The sequence below is a fragment of the Arvicanthis niloticus genome, chromosome 12 (genome assembly GCF_011762505.2).
Source record: "Arvicanthis niloticus isolate mArvNil1 chromosome 12, mArvNil1.pat.X, whole genome shotgun sequence".
Classification (NCBI taxonomy): domain Eukaryota; kingdom Metazoa; phylum Chordata; class Mammalia; order Rodentia; family Muridae; genus Arvicanthis; species Arvicanthis niloticus.
Window position 1 is genome coordinate 136,412 of NC_047669.1, and position 16,480 is coordinate 152,891.

Here is a 16,480-nt window from a genome sequence, read left to right on the forward strand (position 1 = left end):
AAATGGAAAACCAAATTCATTGTGATTACAAAACTGAATCAATTTATCTGATGGATAATGATGATCTATCTGACCAGCAAATGAGGCACATGCAATAGGCCAGACTCTGCATAAGCCAATCAACCTGATGCCTTGTATAGGGTTGTACTATTACATCAGGATCCTTTCCAAAATATTTTTGGCTATTATCTCTGCCCAACATAATCATATCAGTTACAGCAACATAGTATGGATAAAGAACCTTCTTAGGGGATGAGGGAAGATGGACCCATAATATGGGTGCAGTTTTCAAAAAACCTGCAGTAGGAGTTAGTTTAGTGTTAAAAATAAGAAAATAAAAAGGCTTAGAATAATTTATATGAGTTACAAATTGGTATGAAATAGCATTCTCAACCTTCTGTAAAGCTTTTCTACCCTCCTCTGTTAGAGCCCTGTGAGACTTAGGGTAAGGATCTCCTTTGAAAATCTCAAACAGAGGCTTCAATTCTCCTGTGGTGAGTTTCAAATATGGTCGTAGCCAATTAATGTCTCCCAATATTTTTTGGAAATCACTAAGTGCCTTAAGGGAATCAGTCCTCAAGGTGGTCTTACTATTAATAATACGTGGACTATCAATCTGAAATCCTAAATAAGTATATGGATATTGTAATTGTACTTTTTCTGGTGCTATTTGTAATCCTGCAACCTGAAAAGCTGTGATAAGATCATCAAAGCACTGGAGTACCTGTTTTCCATTTTTCCCTGCTATTAAAATATCATCCATGAAATGAATCATGTAGATTTGCTTCCACATGGTTCTAACACCCTCTATGGCTGAAGCCACAAACTTTTGGCACAAGGTAGGACTGTTAGCCATACCCTGAGGCAAGACCTTCCATTGATATCTCTTCATAGGTTCTCTAAAATTTATAGCGGGAACACTGAAAGCAAAGCACTTTCTATCATTAGAAGGGATTTTAAATCTGAATCTTGCTTTCCTAGTAATACGGGGAATTCAGGACTTTCTTGTGTGGGAGAACTAGGTTCTGATGATGCCAAGTACCCTCAGTTGTTGATGCTTATGTTCTTGCACTTGCCTTTTGCCATCTGTATCTCCTTAGTGCTACCTGCCCTGTCTCTGACTGGAGCCTGTCTTTCCTATTATCTTGGTTGTATCAGAACTGTGTGGGGTGGGTGTGTAAAGTGAAAATTTATGAAGATCATTTTGTAAAATATATTCTGACTTTTTCTTTACCTCTAGACCTGAGCAAAATAATGGAGGTTCACTAGTTCCAGAAAGAGGAACTGAATATAAGATTTTAGGCCTTCACTGCCCTGGGATACATTCCAGGAGGAGAACATTATCCCTGAGTCAGAGGAGACTTGCTGGATTAACATTCCTCAAGCCTCAGGGAAGAGAACCCACCTGTGGGTGGGGAAGGCCCAAAGCAGGAAGACACATTCCTGACTACAAAGAAAGATGTAAGTCATCTGGGTGGTCCCAGGAACTGGCTGACCACAAGATGAATGGTTGGGTGAGGTTACATCTTTATAAAAGATAAGTGTACTTTATGTTATGTTTCCTTGTAACCCCCCTTGAGGTCTTCCCAGTGTTCCAGAAAGCTGTAATTTAAGTCTAACTAGATGCTCTGCTAACCTAGATAAGCTTCTGCCTGCAGGAACTGCCCTCCACCCCCATCATCTCGTACAGCCTGCTGATGTTCAAAAATTGTACAGCAACCAATCATGTGTAACCTCACGAAAGTTCCTCCCTTTCCCCACCCTGTGCTATAAAAAGCCCCTCAGCTTTCTGGTCTTTTGTCAGTTCAACTCCTGCATAAGTGAATGAATTGACCTTGGCTGGCCAACTCTCTCTAATAAACCTCTGCTGATTGCATCCAGGTATGGTGTCTTGTGATTTTTGGGTGGCCATGATTTCCCAAGACTTGAGTAAGGGTCTCCTGAGTTTGGGGGTCTTCAGGTGTAACTACTGGGGTAAAAGCTGGAGCCCAAAATCTGCTCAGTGCTCAGGTGCAGATAGGATACTGCCCAGGTTAGAGCTCTGGGAGCCCTGCTTCCTCTGGGTTCTTAGATATTGGGGGTAGTGCTGCCACCCAAGATCTGCTTAGTGCTCTGGCCAAGACCAGAAGGAACCAGTGCTTAGATATTGCTAGATATTGCTTAGATATTGGGGGCAGAGATGCTGTCTGAGATCTGCTCAGTTCCTGGGCCCAGACTGGAAGGAACCAGTGCTCTGGGCCGGGAGTAACTTCCTAGGTCCTTGTGGGTCCCAGTTACTCCCTGTTTGGGGTAGGCGTTGCTGTCTGCTTACCTAAGATACTGCCCAAGTTAGAGCACCTGGGAGCCCTGCCTTCCTATGGGTCCTTAGAGATTTCAGGCAGAGCTGCCACCCAAGATCTGTTCAGTGCTCTGGCCCAGACTGGAAGGCCTGAAAAGACTTTTTATCATTAAATCAGAATCTAACATAACTATGGATTTGCTATCTGGCCCTTAACAGTTTATAAAGCAGCTATTAGAGGCCCTGAATCAAACCATCCCATCTATTTCCTTCCTGCTCAAAATTATGACCACTTCTTTTGTAAGGCCCCCACGAATGGAGGACCTCACCCAGGCCTCAGGAAATCGCTGCCACCCCAATAACTGCAAGACACCAAACTTGATGTAATCAGCAAAAGGCATATTTTAATCAGTATACTGAGGTCAAGACCTGTAGCCCATGCAGGGGCAATGGGGTCTGACCCCAGGGCTTTGGAGACAGAAAGAATTTAAAGCCCAAAACCACAACTCAGGGGGGGAACAACAACCCAGGGGGAGTAAGGGAGGGCTATTGGAGAGCACCTGTGGAAAGTCCCAGCCCATTATTCAGTTTGTGACAGGGTACAAGGAACAGGCTATTCTCTAAGAGCCTATACGTAATCAGTCAAGTTCCTGGTATCCAGGATGTATGGGCACACTGAGAACTCCCAACTCAAACTCTCCTGGTATCCAGGGTGCACAACTCAAACTCTCCTGGTATCCAGGGTGCACAGGAACACTAACTTGAACTCTCAGCTCAAACCCTATTCAATCTATCTTACGGTCAGTTTTTAGTTTCTGGTACCCATAGCACTTGGTCACGCTATCTTGAACTCCCAGCTCTGAACTCTATTTAATCTATCATCTATTTTGTCTTGTGGATAGCTAGTTTCCTAGGACCCAGAATGCAGAACAAGCTGATCTGCACTCTTGACTCCATCTGTGGAAGGTTTAAAAATTTTTAACTCTTTCACTTTGATTATGCCTTAACATGACAACCTATCTATAATTGTAAAATAAATTTTACCAGACATCCAAACCTGTTGAATTGTGCTAATGAATCTCCATAGCTTCTTCTAGAACCTGTTCTCCTTTCCTATCAACAGAAATACAGATCATTTCCTCCAAAATAGCATGTCCTTGGTCCAATAAGTGAAATTCATTGAATGTTTAGCTTGACTTCTTTCCCAGAGCAATTTTAATATAACCACCAAACTCATAATCACATTAATTTTGATGAATAAAACAATTCAAAGCAAATAAACTAATCTAAACAAATACTGATGAGACAATGATTTTACTGTCCCTACCATGACCTTCATGAGATCAGTCCCTAAATTATTTACATAATGTAAACTTAAATTCCCTTCTGCATACTATATAAGCCTATTTATAGGCTCCAACTTTTATACTACGCTTACAGTCTCAAATACCATGTTGACCATGTTCAAAGATCCTGAGAAATTTTCCTGGCATTCAGGGAACCAATCAGACTGTTTACACAGCAGGAGTTCCTAGCATCTCTAAGCAGCAGTTCTCCTGAGCAGCAACTATGTTCCTTTGCTTTAATTTCATGGACTGTTAGGCTTTCTTCAGTTTCTCACCAAAGAGATCTACATAAATCAGATCAGATATAAACAAAGCAGTGTGCTATGTGACATACTATGACATACTGCAGCTTCCATGATGTGTTGTTTTTGTTTGTTTGTTGAGTTTTATTTTTATTGTTTTTTCATTTTCTTTAGGGGAGGACATTACAAATAGTGAGGCAGATCAAAGTGGTGGAAAAAATGAGTTGGATTGGAGTGTATGACATGAAATTCACAAAAATAAAAAGTTTTAAAAAGATGGTATATTAGTCAGGGTTCTCTAGAGTCACAGAACATATCGAATGTCTTTCTGTATTGAGGGAATTTATTATGATGACTTACAGGCTGTAGTCCAACTCCCCAACAATGGTCAGATATGAATTATAAGAATTTAGTAGTTGCTCAGTCCCACAGGGCTACTTGTTTTAGCTGGTCTTCTGTAGAAATAGAGTCCAACAGATGGGCTGGCAAGTGAATGCAAGCATTGAAGAAGATAGAATCTTCCTTCTTCCAATGTCCTTATGTAGGTCTCCAGCAGAAGGTGCAGGCTAGATTAAAGATATATATATACTACCTTTTCTGGGCCTAAGCTTTTCATAGCCACTATGTCTCAAGATCTTCATGCCAGTATCCAGATCTGAAACTTGTGTCTTCCAGCCTCAAGATCTGGATCACAGGTGAGCTCTTTAATTCTGGATTGTAGTTCATTCCAGATATCGTCAAGTTGGCAACCAGAAATAGCCATTACAGATGGTTATGACAGAATTCAACATAATCTGTCACCTCAGAAATGGCATAGAGAAAATACTCAGATGATTCTTGGCTCACCAATCTAGCTTAACTGATTAGCTTCAGTTTCAGTGATTGATACTGTCATTCAAATGGTCTATGAAGAAATGGAAATGGGAATAAGCCAAGCTTCTTTTGGTGCACAGCTTGAATTCTAGCACACAAGAGGCAGAAGCATGCAGATCCCTGAGTCTTCAAAGTGAGTTCCAGAAAAACAAGGGATACTCAGAGAAAACCTGTATAAAAAAAGTAATTCAAGGAGGCAAAATTCTAATTATTAGTGATCTTACATTCTAGATCTACATAAACCAGGGAACATAAAAATACATTTTGTGTGTGAGTGCTATGTATTTGTGTGGTGTCTCTGAAAATATAGTTGTATCTGCACACAACCCAATGGTTAGATCGATATGTCAAATATCTTTCTCTATGAGCCTTATTGACATGAGATAGGACTCTCACTGAATGACAAGTTTGCTTTTTTGCTAGGCTAGCTAGCAATTGAGCTCCTGCAAACCACCTATTCCCCCAGCCTCTCACAACTGATATCAACACTGGGGAAACTGGTATACACAGCCCTCCCTAGCTTTTTATATGAGTGCTGGGGACTCAACCTCATATCCTCAAGCTTACAAAGCAAGTGGTCTTAAACATTGAATATTTTTTCAGTATCACAACCATAATAAACAAATTATTCAGTACGACTTCAAAGCACTTTATTTTGTGAATGGGAACTACTAAGTGGGGTTTAAATAATTGAACAAAATTATTTGAAATCTACATGCAAATTAAACCTACTAGAATACCAGAAGACATTTTGGTTTATCCACTTATTCAATATGGTTCAAAATTAAAGTAGAAAAAAGTTCTTTTTATTAGTTTGTTCTTAAAAATATGTGCCCTCCATTGCTTGAACAATCCCTCCATCTCTGCTCTATCTTTGTCCCGGCACATCTTGGGTGAAAAGGACACATTTTGGGTAAAAAGTTGTGTGGGTTGAGACTCTATTAGGAGTCCTGCCTAGCTATAGGAAGTAGCTACATCAGTATTCCTATCGCCCAGTGCCAGGAATATCAACTAGAGTCGCTCCATAGACACCATGGCATCCCCCACCCCCATCAAAAGTTCTGACATGTCCTAGAGACTGTTCACTCACCAACCTACAATTTATGTTTTCTCTCCCTTACTCTCCCTATAACTGAGCCTCAACTCACCCTCCACTACCCCATTCCCCTCCCCAACCCCTCTTTCCCTGTTTTCTTTCTCCATTCAATTCCAATATCTATTTTATTTACCCTTCTGCAGAAGATGCTGTAGGGTTAGTGGATTCCTGCATCTGCTTCCGAAACAATGCTCTGCCTTTTGGGGAGGCAGGACACAGGAAGTTTGACCACACTAACCCCATGCTGTTGCTGGCCAATGCTGTGATGTAGGGAACACCGCAGAAGAGCTGAGAATGGAGTGGTGGTGGTGGGGGCTGTGGCTGGATCTAGCCCGTGGCCGAGAAAGATGGGGGGGCTAGGGGAGCTCTGGCTGGTGCCACACATATGAGTCCTTGGCTGGATTGGGCTTGCCTTGGCTTGGTTGCTACTGTAGCTGGTATCACAGAGAGGCCTTCTATGGGAGATTAGACAGCAGCTCTATAGGCAAAGACCTCCATGGCTCCCACTACAGATCCCAGTGAAAAGAGACAGTCCATGGTTTTAAGGCATTTATTGTCATGGTGGAAAGTGGATGAGTAAAACTATACCCGCCTTCTCAGGGCAGTCTTGAGATTAAATACCTTTTGCAGGGAGGAATGCCTGAGAAGGAGAGTTTATTGGCTAAGGCCTCCAGGCCTTTAGTTACATCATTAAAATGAAGATCTGTCTTGAGACTACCGGATGACAGGTCACATCCTCTACCTGTGGAGGGGCTTGGGTCATTGCCCTTATATGCCCTTAATGGTCATGAATCTATGGAGGGCTGCAGCTTTGTGCCAGGAGTCTGATGTCTGGGAAGCAGGTGAAATGCCTGCCATCCCTTTAGGGTCACCTGGGTTTCTAGCCTTAGCTCTATCAGAAACCGTGCTGCCATACATGTCTTACAAGATGCAACTATCCTTCAGTGGGGCCTCCTTGTCTTGTGGCTTCTTTGGACCTGTGAATTATAACATGATTATCCTGTACTTTATGTCTAATATCCTAACTTATAAGTGACTACATACCATGTATGCCGTTTGGGTCTGACTTACTTCACTCAGAATATTTTCTAGTTCTATCCATTTGCCCACGAAATTCATGATGTCTTTGTTTTTAATAGCTGAGTATCATTCCATTGTGTAAATGATGACTGGCTCAAATTGAAACAAATCCCATGGGCAAGAACCAATCCCTGACACTATTAATGATACTCTGTTATGCTTGCAGACATGAGCCTAGTGTACATGTCCTCTGAGAGCCTTCAGCCAATGGAAAGAGATGCGAAGACCCACAGTTGAACATTAGGTGGAGCTCATCAAGTTTCATGGAAGAGTTGGAGAAGAAATTGAGTGACCCAAAGGATAGGAACTTGACAGGAAGAACAATAGAGTCAGCTAATCTGAACCCTTGTGGGTACAAAGAACAAGCATGGGCTGGAAGCTATGTCCCCTACAAATACAAATGTACAGCTTGTTCTTCATGTAGGTCCCCCAACAGCTGGAGCAGGGACAATCCCTAAATCTGTTACCCACCTGCCTATGAATTCTATTTCCCTAACTGGACTGCCATGTGTGGCCTTAATGGGAGCATATACACCTAGTCTTACAGTGATTTGATGGAGTTGTGGTGGAGGGGATGTGATACCCAGAAGAAGGCTCCCTCTTCCCACAGGAAAAGGAGAGGAAGGAAAGGAGTTAAGATCTGTGAGAGGTGGTTCTGGAAGGAAGGGGGCTGATATAGGGATGTAAAGTGAATAAATAAATAAATAAAAATAATATTTAACCTTTAGGAAACTGAAGCAGAATTGTTATAAGTTTGAGGTCAGCCTCAGCTGCATAGTAAATTTGAGATCAGTCTCCTTTAAATAGCAAGATCCTTTCTAAAACATAAATAAAATCACTATCTATTAAAATTATATTCTAACCTTGGAGATGCAACCTTAATGTGTAATTTCAAAAATGAAATATGGACCTACAAACATGGATCAGCAGCTTAGAGAATCTATTGCACTTGCAGATGAGCAAATTTCAGTTCATATCACTAGTAGTTGTTGGGAAAAGGGGCTGGGGATCCCATGGTTCCTCCCACCATGCTGTGGGTCCCCAGCTGGGAACACTCTGGGTTCCTCCAGCTGGAAGTTGGGCCTGGCTGCTCATTAACTAAAAGCCTCTCCCTGGCTCCTCACGGTTCCTCATAGCGGTGCGGCCCCAACACACGAGGAAGCCCTTGGGTTTCCAAAACTGGTTTATTCACATGGCGGATGGTGGATGGATCTGGATGCATATCCCCATAAACCCAGGATCGACCTGAGTTAAAAGGGGAGGGGAGAAGGGGAGAAGGGCTGGGGAGGAATGTTTAATGGCTCCACCTCTGGCCTTCAGGTACCTCATTAGTATGTAAATCTCTCTAGGGCCTGTTCCCGCCCTCCACCTGTGTATGTGACTGAAGGGTGAAGGTGGAATGGAGATTAGACCTTGTGTTAGGCCCAACAAGTAGTTGGCTTAAAATTTCTGTAACCTCATTTCTAGGAGAACTGATACCCTTCTCTATCCTCTGTAGACATCTATATACATATGCATATATGCAGATATAATACATATATAAACAAAATTTTTAATTGTACATAGCATACACAATGCTGAAATCAATATTAATCACGAGTCACTAATATAGTAAAATTATTTTTAGCTTCATTTTAAATTTTCTTTTGGACTGTAAGTAGTAAGGGCAGAGGGGAGATAGAAGTCATGGGGAGATATTTGAGATTGGGGTGCATAATATAAAATTCACATAGAATCCATAAAAAGTTAAAAATTAAATAGAAAGAAGAAAATTGGTAAGAAAGACATTTTGGGAAGTTACATGTGGACAGATCTCAAATAAATGATCATGTGTTTGCATTTGGAAGAAGTTGTGCAGGTTGGTTATCTGCTAACAACTACATTTAGAGGAACCTGGAAAGGAAACGAAAACTTGACATCTCTTCATTTCTTCATTTCATCATTTAAGTAGCATCATCAGAGCTATGGATAATGGAAATAAAAATCACTCTATTTCTGTTTGGTTGACATTATAATGGGTATGTATAGTGTGCTTTTCAGATAACCTTTTAGAAAAACAAATGTCTGTATCAGTCTACAAAAAAATTCTATTTGGAATTGTTTAATGTTGAACCAATAAACAACTTCAATTGAAAGTATGAGTCATCCACATCCTTGTCATACCAGGAACCACTTTGCATACTGACAAAGAACAAACATTTAGAGATTCTGTCTATTGAAATATGTTTCATGGCTTCAGAAGATAGTTTTAGGATGAAGTGCTTGTCATGAACGAGTTAGGACAACATTATAAATCCCCAGAACCCCTACAAGTAAAGATTTGTTCATCTTTAAAATATTATGCCAGTTAAACAATGTAGACAAACACCCCAACCCTTGCACTCCAGTTACTGACATGTAGTGAGGAACAATAGTCCTTGCCAGAAAGAGTATAAGATGAGGATAAACAACATACATACGGTGTCTTCTGAACTCAGCAAACATCTATACAGAGATATAAGTATGCTCAGTCACATATAAAGAATCACTGATACATGCATACATACATATATACACATTTACACACTCTATACATATACAAGACACATAAATATATATATTTCTGTGTGGTCCCACATATAGTTGTTCAGCACATCATTGGTAAGTCATCTGAATTTTCTGTTGTCAGGTATGCAAGTAACTAGTAAAGATAACAAATCTAGATATGAATTCATGAAAGTTCACATATCAGACTGTAAGGAAATGTACCATAGTAAAATGATACATGGTGTGTCTTCCTAAAAATTTATGTTAGTTATAACTAAACTGAATTAAACTGAAGGGCATTTTGGTGCATTGAGAACTGAAACTTTATTAATGGAAATATTGCCACGAGGAAAAAATACTTATGTGAAAGATTCTTATGTTCTTGTGCCTATGTAAGGGGAACAATCAAAAGGCACAATCCTTGAAGCAGATAAACTTCACAGTGTATGAGATCAGCTCAATGTGTGAACTTGATGTGTACATAACATAGTACTGTTAGTGAAAGTTTAAGCCTTAAAATTACCTAATGTGTACTCTTTTATATCACCACCTATAATTCACTGAACAACCATATATTTTGCTTCTTTCATATTAACACAAAACTCACTGATAAGTGTCAGGGGCAACCTTGCTTATACAGTGAAGGCCTAAAATCAGCAATAGGCCTAAGTCGGCCTGCTAACACAAAGTCTTGGGTCTCTGTAGAAAAACACTGAAACAGATAGCTGTAAGATATTATAAACAGGCAGCTTTGCACATTTTTAATCCCAAGAGATAGGCATGCAGATCAATGAGTTCAAGGCCATCTACAGAGCAAGATTCAGGACAGTCAAGGAGTTGGGAAACAGAAAGCTGGTGATAATGTAATAGAACAGGAGCCATGTTTCATCCCCCGCAGGCAGCAGAGGTTGGCAGCTTTGGCCACATAGCTCTGGTTTGAGAGTCAAGAGGAGAAAGAGACTAAGGGGACAATTGATGTTGGTTAGCTGGAACTAAGAAATTGTGATTAAGAGAGACCAGCATCACTGAGGTGAAATCTTCTGGGGAGATTTCTATATTCTGAAATTAATCATTACAAACTTTGTAAGCTCATGACAATTCTTAATCACTCAAAAATATAGGGAAGGAAGAAAATTCTTCAGGCTAACAAAGGGTTCTTGATATTTTTCAACTTGCCAGAAACTAGTGCTAGTTTTAAGAAAAAGTGCGACCGCAGCTCAGAACAGACCACTCCAGACCATGCGGTTCCAAGGGGGAGGAGGTTTATTCAGGGGATAGGGCAAAGGTGGGGAGAGGAAGGTGGAAGAGATAAGAGAAAAGAGAAGTAGAGGCGGGCCATGACCACGTGGAGAGAGAGGAAGGTGGGGGAGGGGACAGAGAGGCAAGAGGGTAAGAGAGAGGGAGAGAGGGTAAGAGTAAGAGAGTGAGGAGGGGGCAAGTAGCCCCTTTTATAGTGGATCAGGCCTACCTGGCTGTTGCCAGGTAACTGGGGAGGTGGAGTTTAGACAGAATACTAACAACTAGCACAATAGCCCTAAACTGCGATTAAAAATAACGTTATCTTCATCTGTTTACATCCTGTAAAAAGTGCATTTGGGTGCTTAACATAGAAGGTGAACAAAGGGTTTTGCCTCAGAGCCATTCATTCAACTGAACAGAATTTGGAGTCTCTCTTGGAATAGGGCTCCAATTGGCTACAGGATTTAGAACTCTTTCAAGCCAGTTCACTGTCCTTTGAGCAGTTTTCCCCAACCCCACAGAAAAATCCATTAGAGGCGTGGAAAGAGAAGCCGAGGGCTTCCTACGTGACGAACTGGGAGGAGATTGGCCGAGGCCCCGCCTGCCTGTCCCTTTAGTTAAAGGAAGCGCCTACAACAAGCTGGCAATGTGATTGGAGTGCGCATGCGTGTGTTGCCGGGCTCCGGAAGTCGCGTTTGAGCAGGCTGAAAACAGTTACCTGGATTTTCAGTGTTTCGTGGGTGAGTGAACGCTCGGATTTTGGAATTCTTGGTGTGGTCGCCGGTGGTCCGGCCCTGGATCATGAAGGGTTGTTTACAACCACATCTGGGGTAGTTGTGGAGAAGGTGCACTGTGGTGGCGGCAGCAGTAACCCTAAGTGTCCAGCATCCTACTTCCTCCGGTGCAGATCAGCGGTGTGGGGACCGCGGTCCCCACGAATTAAAGTAGCAACGTTAGTGAGTTGGCCTGACAAGTTTCAGAAAAAAAGCTTAAACCTGTTGCACAATTAGCAGAGATCCACCGGCTTTTGTGGCAGAGTGATAGGATTAAAGGAATGAGCTACTTTGCCCTGCTACATATCTTAAAAGGAGCTTTTAGAAGTTCTTTGATATTCAAACGAACTTTTAGACGTACTTTGATACAAAACCTAAGTGAAGAAACGTTTCAGCTCCTTAGACGTGTACTGTGGGTTTGTAATTACAATAAAGCTATAAAAGTGATATGTTCTAAAACCTCCACTCCAACATATCAGCTTGAAATTTCTATTTCTATTGGAATTTTCTTTGGACATCATTATGAAGCAGAATTTTTATGCCTCTTGAATTAATAAAGGAAGTCAAATTGGTACCGGAATTCCAGCCACTGAATAAATTACAGATAATTAAATTTCAGATCTCTGCAGCCAGTATGTGATTATAGTAAGATGCATATCCAGGTAATTTTGTTAATTGAGATGCATTTTCCTCCTAAAATCTATGCACATATTTTATGTTAAGTATCTTTGTGAGATCTCTTAGGATAGGATTTTTTTCCCATTACAACTGAGACTGAATATTTCAATGTTATTCATGTTTTTCCAGCTTCACTTAGCTAGCATTTATTGTTTTGTGATGCACTGAAATAAGTTTCTGAGGTGCAAAGATAAATTGATCTAGCCACCATACTCAAGGTGATCTCTAATTTTAATAAATAATAAACAGTAGCATTTTGATATGTGAACATAAGTGAATTTTTGTTTCGCATATGTTAGATTCTGGGAGATGAAGTGGGACTTTCAGGGTAACTATTTTTACTTACCTTTCTTTGGAGTGAGAGCATTTATATGTATGCTGAGGAATTTGGATGTTATAGTAACAATGTGGGAGTCTCATGATAGATATGAGCAGGAGAAAGACATGACTTTGAGTTTAAACCATTCTGCTTCCTGCACAAAGAATATATATATAGATATGATAGAGATATGGTATTGTATATGTAGTGGAAGAAAAGCAATTTGACAGTGGCAGTAACATAGATAAGAGTTAATAACTGATTGGCATTTGTGGTAGAAGAGATGGTGGGGGTAAGCTGATAGGAAAAAAATAGAAATATAATGCTAATAACAACAGAAGAGCATTCATTGAGCTTTTTCTTTATGGCAGGTGGCTTTTTAGGTGTTCTGTGTTTAATTATTACAAATATTTACGACATGGATGCTTTATGCCTTGCCTATGTATTTGAAAATATTGCATTTCAGAAGGGTTAAATGATTTTTCTGAGATCAGATAGGTAGTAAGTGGTAGAGGTGATATTTAAATCTAGATAGTTTGTTTTAGAGGAGATAAAATCAAGGACTAGAAGGCCTTGGAGACACTACACTATATGGGCAATGAGTACAAGTAGCTTAATTGTTTGTAATTTCTAGCCATGCTGGCAAGATGAGAGGAAATACACATTTAAGCCATGAGTTCAGGTTGGGACATATAGGTAAGATCTTTGGTGTGGGGCCATCTTGACTTGCCCTAACTGTAGGCTTGGGCCTTGCTCCTGTGTTCCTTTCTAAGTAAGAGTAGGAAGATGGGTTTTGTTTTGTTTGTTTCTGTTCTTTTTTTCAGCCACACTGGGTTTGCATCAAATTCATAGGCTTGTTTCACTTCTCATATTGTGAGGCTTTGTTCTGAATGAAAGGTAGAGAAAGATCCTCACAGGGTTCCTGCCTTTGCTCCAATAATTGCTGCTGCTTTCATCTCCTAATCTTAATGTTTTCAGGTCTGTGAAGAAGAATATGTTACCAGCTTTTGGGTAACACATGTATGTTTATAAAGCCTGTTCTCGGCCCTAATCAATAAAAATCTTCCTTAAAATTTGTATTAGTTGCAAACACTTTTTTTTTTGTTTGTTTGTTTTTTTTTTTTTTTGGTTTTTAGAGACAGAGCTTCTCTGTGTAGCCTGGGCTGTCCTGTAACTCACTGTGTAGACCAGGCTGTCCTCCAATTCAGAAATCTGCCTGCCTCCACCTCCCAAGTGCTGGGATTTAAGGCGTGGGCCACCACCTCCCGGCCTTGCAAACACTTTTTGTATTAGATGACAAGACTCTTTTCTCACTGAGGAATCCCTTTCCTCGTTTTGTTTGTTTATTACCCTGGAACTCCTCTAGTGGATCAAAGAAAAAACTGAAACTTTGTAAGTTGTCCAGCTGTTTGCTATCTGATGTCTTGGATCATGTCCAGGATCTGCCTACCACCATACCTGCCTAAGCTTGGAATGTAATATAGAAGAGTATGAATGTAAGATCTACTTTTAATGAGTTTTTTAATAAATAAAACAGATTCATATGGTTGTTTATGAAGAGTCCATGGTGTGTGTGAGACAGAAAGTTTTAATATGAGAGCCAAAAGAAAAGTTGAAAGGCACCGTGATAAAACACTGTTGTGTTTATACATTTGACTAGGTAATTGTTTCTTGAAGTTGACAAACTGGGGCAGAGACTAAATTGTACTTTTTGTTGTGTATTGAATTGACCTTATTGTCCTAGTTTATGACTTTTTCATTTTACATTTAGAATTTTTTTCTTAAATTATAATTTGTTTCTAAAAGTAATCTTTGTTTTGCTGAGAGATTGTATTACAGGATGAAAAAAGGCTCGGGAAAATAGTGAACTTCACTTTTTTCTGTATCTTTAATAAGGCTTAAATCAAGTTATGAATCCTACTTATTTTTATTCCTCAGATTTTCTCAGATGACTTAATAGTTACTAGAACATGGTATACTGAATTCCTAAAAGTATGGTCCAAGTGAAATTCAGAGAAAGGTTCTCTAAAGATTAATAAAGGGAATAGAATAGCCTCATAATCGGACACAGCCCATAGTATAGTAAGAGTATATTAAGGAGTACTGTGGCAGTGCAAGTTTTTAAAGGCAAATGAGTATGCTTGCTGAAGATGGCCATAATCCTCAGCCATAGATATTACCAGCAAGTGTATCATCAGTGCAGGCTTGCACAGATAGAGATTATATTTGTGTGTGTGCACGTGTGTGCATGTGTGTGTGTGTGTGTGTATGCATGCATACAGTTGGCTTTATGTAGGGGTGAGGCTATAGCAGAGACCTTTGGGACAGTAATTATCAGGTAGTCAGTCATATGTGAGAACCATTTCTCAGAACCTCCAAGTGGCTTATGTATTTTGTTAGGGTTGATGCTACTCCAGTACTATTCTGAAAACTTTCTCAAAAGATAAAACATTTCAATTCTTTCAGTTCTATTCAAACTTTTGCATGAAGTGTGTGTGTGTGTATGTGTGTGTGTGTGTGTGTATATATATATATATATATATATATATATATATATAATTGTAAAAGTAGCCATCCTTACTATTTTTATCTCCATTTTAGGGAAAACTCTCAGTTATTTTTTTTAATATTTGGAAGTAAAGCAGCTATTTTGAAGATTAGACCTTAAGGTATTAGGTGTATGTGTGCTACATTTTTGCATAGCTTTTTACTTGTTCTGTAGAAGTAGGTAACTTTTTATATGTATATTTTACAGGATATATGAGTGATTTTAATAGATTCATTTTAATAAATTTATTTGTTGTAGAGTAGACAATGCCTATATAAGGAAAAGCTGTTTTTTCATATCCAGAGCTTTGCTGTAGTGTCTTCCTTGGCCTCCTCTTTTACTTAATAGGCAAAAAAAACAAACAAACAAACAAACAAAAAAAACAAACAAACAAACAAAAAAAACCATTTTGAAAGAATCTCGAAGTTGGCCCAGGATAATACCCAAAGATCAAGTTCTCAACACAAAGGTTTATTTGCACCAGAGGGACAAAGGGCAGGTAATAAGAGACAAAAGATTGGGTATAGAGGATAAAGGTTAAGAGAAAAGATACAAAGGGGAAGGGAGGAAGGGAAATTTGTCCCAAGGGACAAAGGGACTGCCACTGGATAGGGAGGAGACAGATGTAGTCTCTTTGTAAATGGCAGTTTATAAAAATAAAAGGGGACATTTTCTGTTAAGATGAGGTCGTTTGTTAGGTTAATTAGGGTAGCCCCCCCCCCCCCCAAAAAAAATGGGCTTTTGATTGCTAGTCTTCCAACATTTTGGTAGCTGGAAATCAGTAGAGATCCTCCTCAGGGGGAGGAAGTGGCCAAATATGGGAATAGTCCATGGTCTCTAGCTTCTGGAATGTAATCTAACAGTTTAACAAGGTACATGGAGTGGAAGAGAAGGGGAAAAGGCAAAAGCATTTACTGACCTTTTTGCCATGTCTGAACTTGTGTTCCCCATGCTCTGGTGTGCAAGAGTCCTTCTCCTTTCCTCTCACATTCAGGCTGTCAGAGTAGCTAACTGTGTTTTCTGTTTGTACTTTACTTAACGTGACTTAATCATCTTAGTAACTTTGTTAAACGTTTACCTTCATTATATAACTTTTTGCATAGATGTCCTCATGTAGAAAGAATTCTTTCTTTATTGTTGCTCAAATAATCCTGTCAAGCAAGGATTATTTGAGCATGTTGGGCATTTAGACACTACTAGTCCATTTTATTTAAGGCCTATAATTGCTTTGGGTGGTCTGGAACAGTGAGTGGGAATCAGAATATGAACCACAGCTGTTATAACCAGCAGTGGAATAGAGAATTGTATTAGTACTAGGGAAGCAGTGGTGAACCAGACTTAATTATTGCTTCCTGGAGTTTGTACCATAAAGGAGAGGAGAAATGAAATAATAATGTAAGATACAAATATAGTCTTGCTAATAATCAAATTAAGATTATAAACTATAAAGACATATTCAAAATAAATTTTATGAGGAAATTT

The 16,480-nt window shown here is 39.7% G+C and overlaps 1 protein-coding gene across 1 annotated transcript in view; it reads left to right on the forward strand.

Annotated features, from left to right (window-relative positions):
* The first annotated feature begins 10,944 nt into the window (after positions 1-10,944).
* LOC117717516 (protection of telomeres protein 1-like) overlaps positions 10,945-16,480 on the forward strand; it is a 62,452-nt gene continuing 56,916 nt past the window's right edge. Inside the window, exon 1 of the mRNA XM_034514737.2 lies at positions 10,945-11,420. The gene's annotated coding sequence lies outside the window, so the exon portion shown is untranslated. The remainder of the gene's footprint in view (positions 11,421-16,480) is intronic.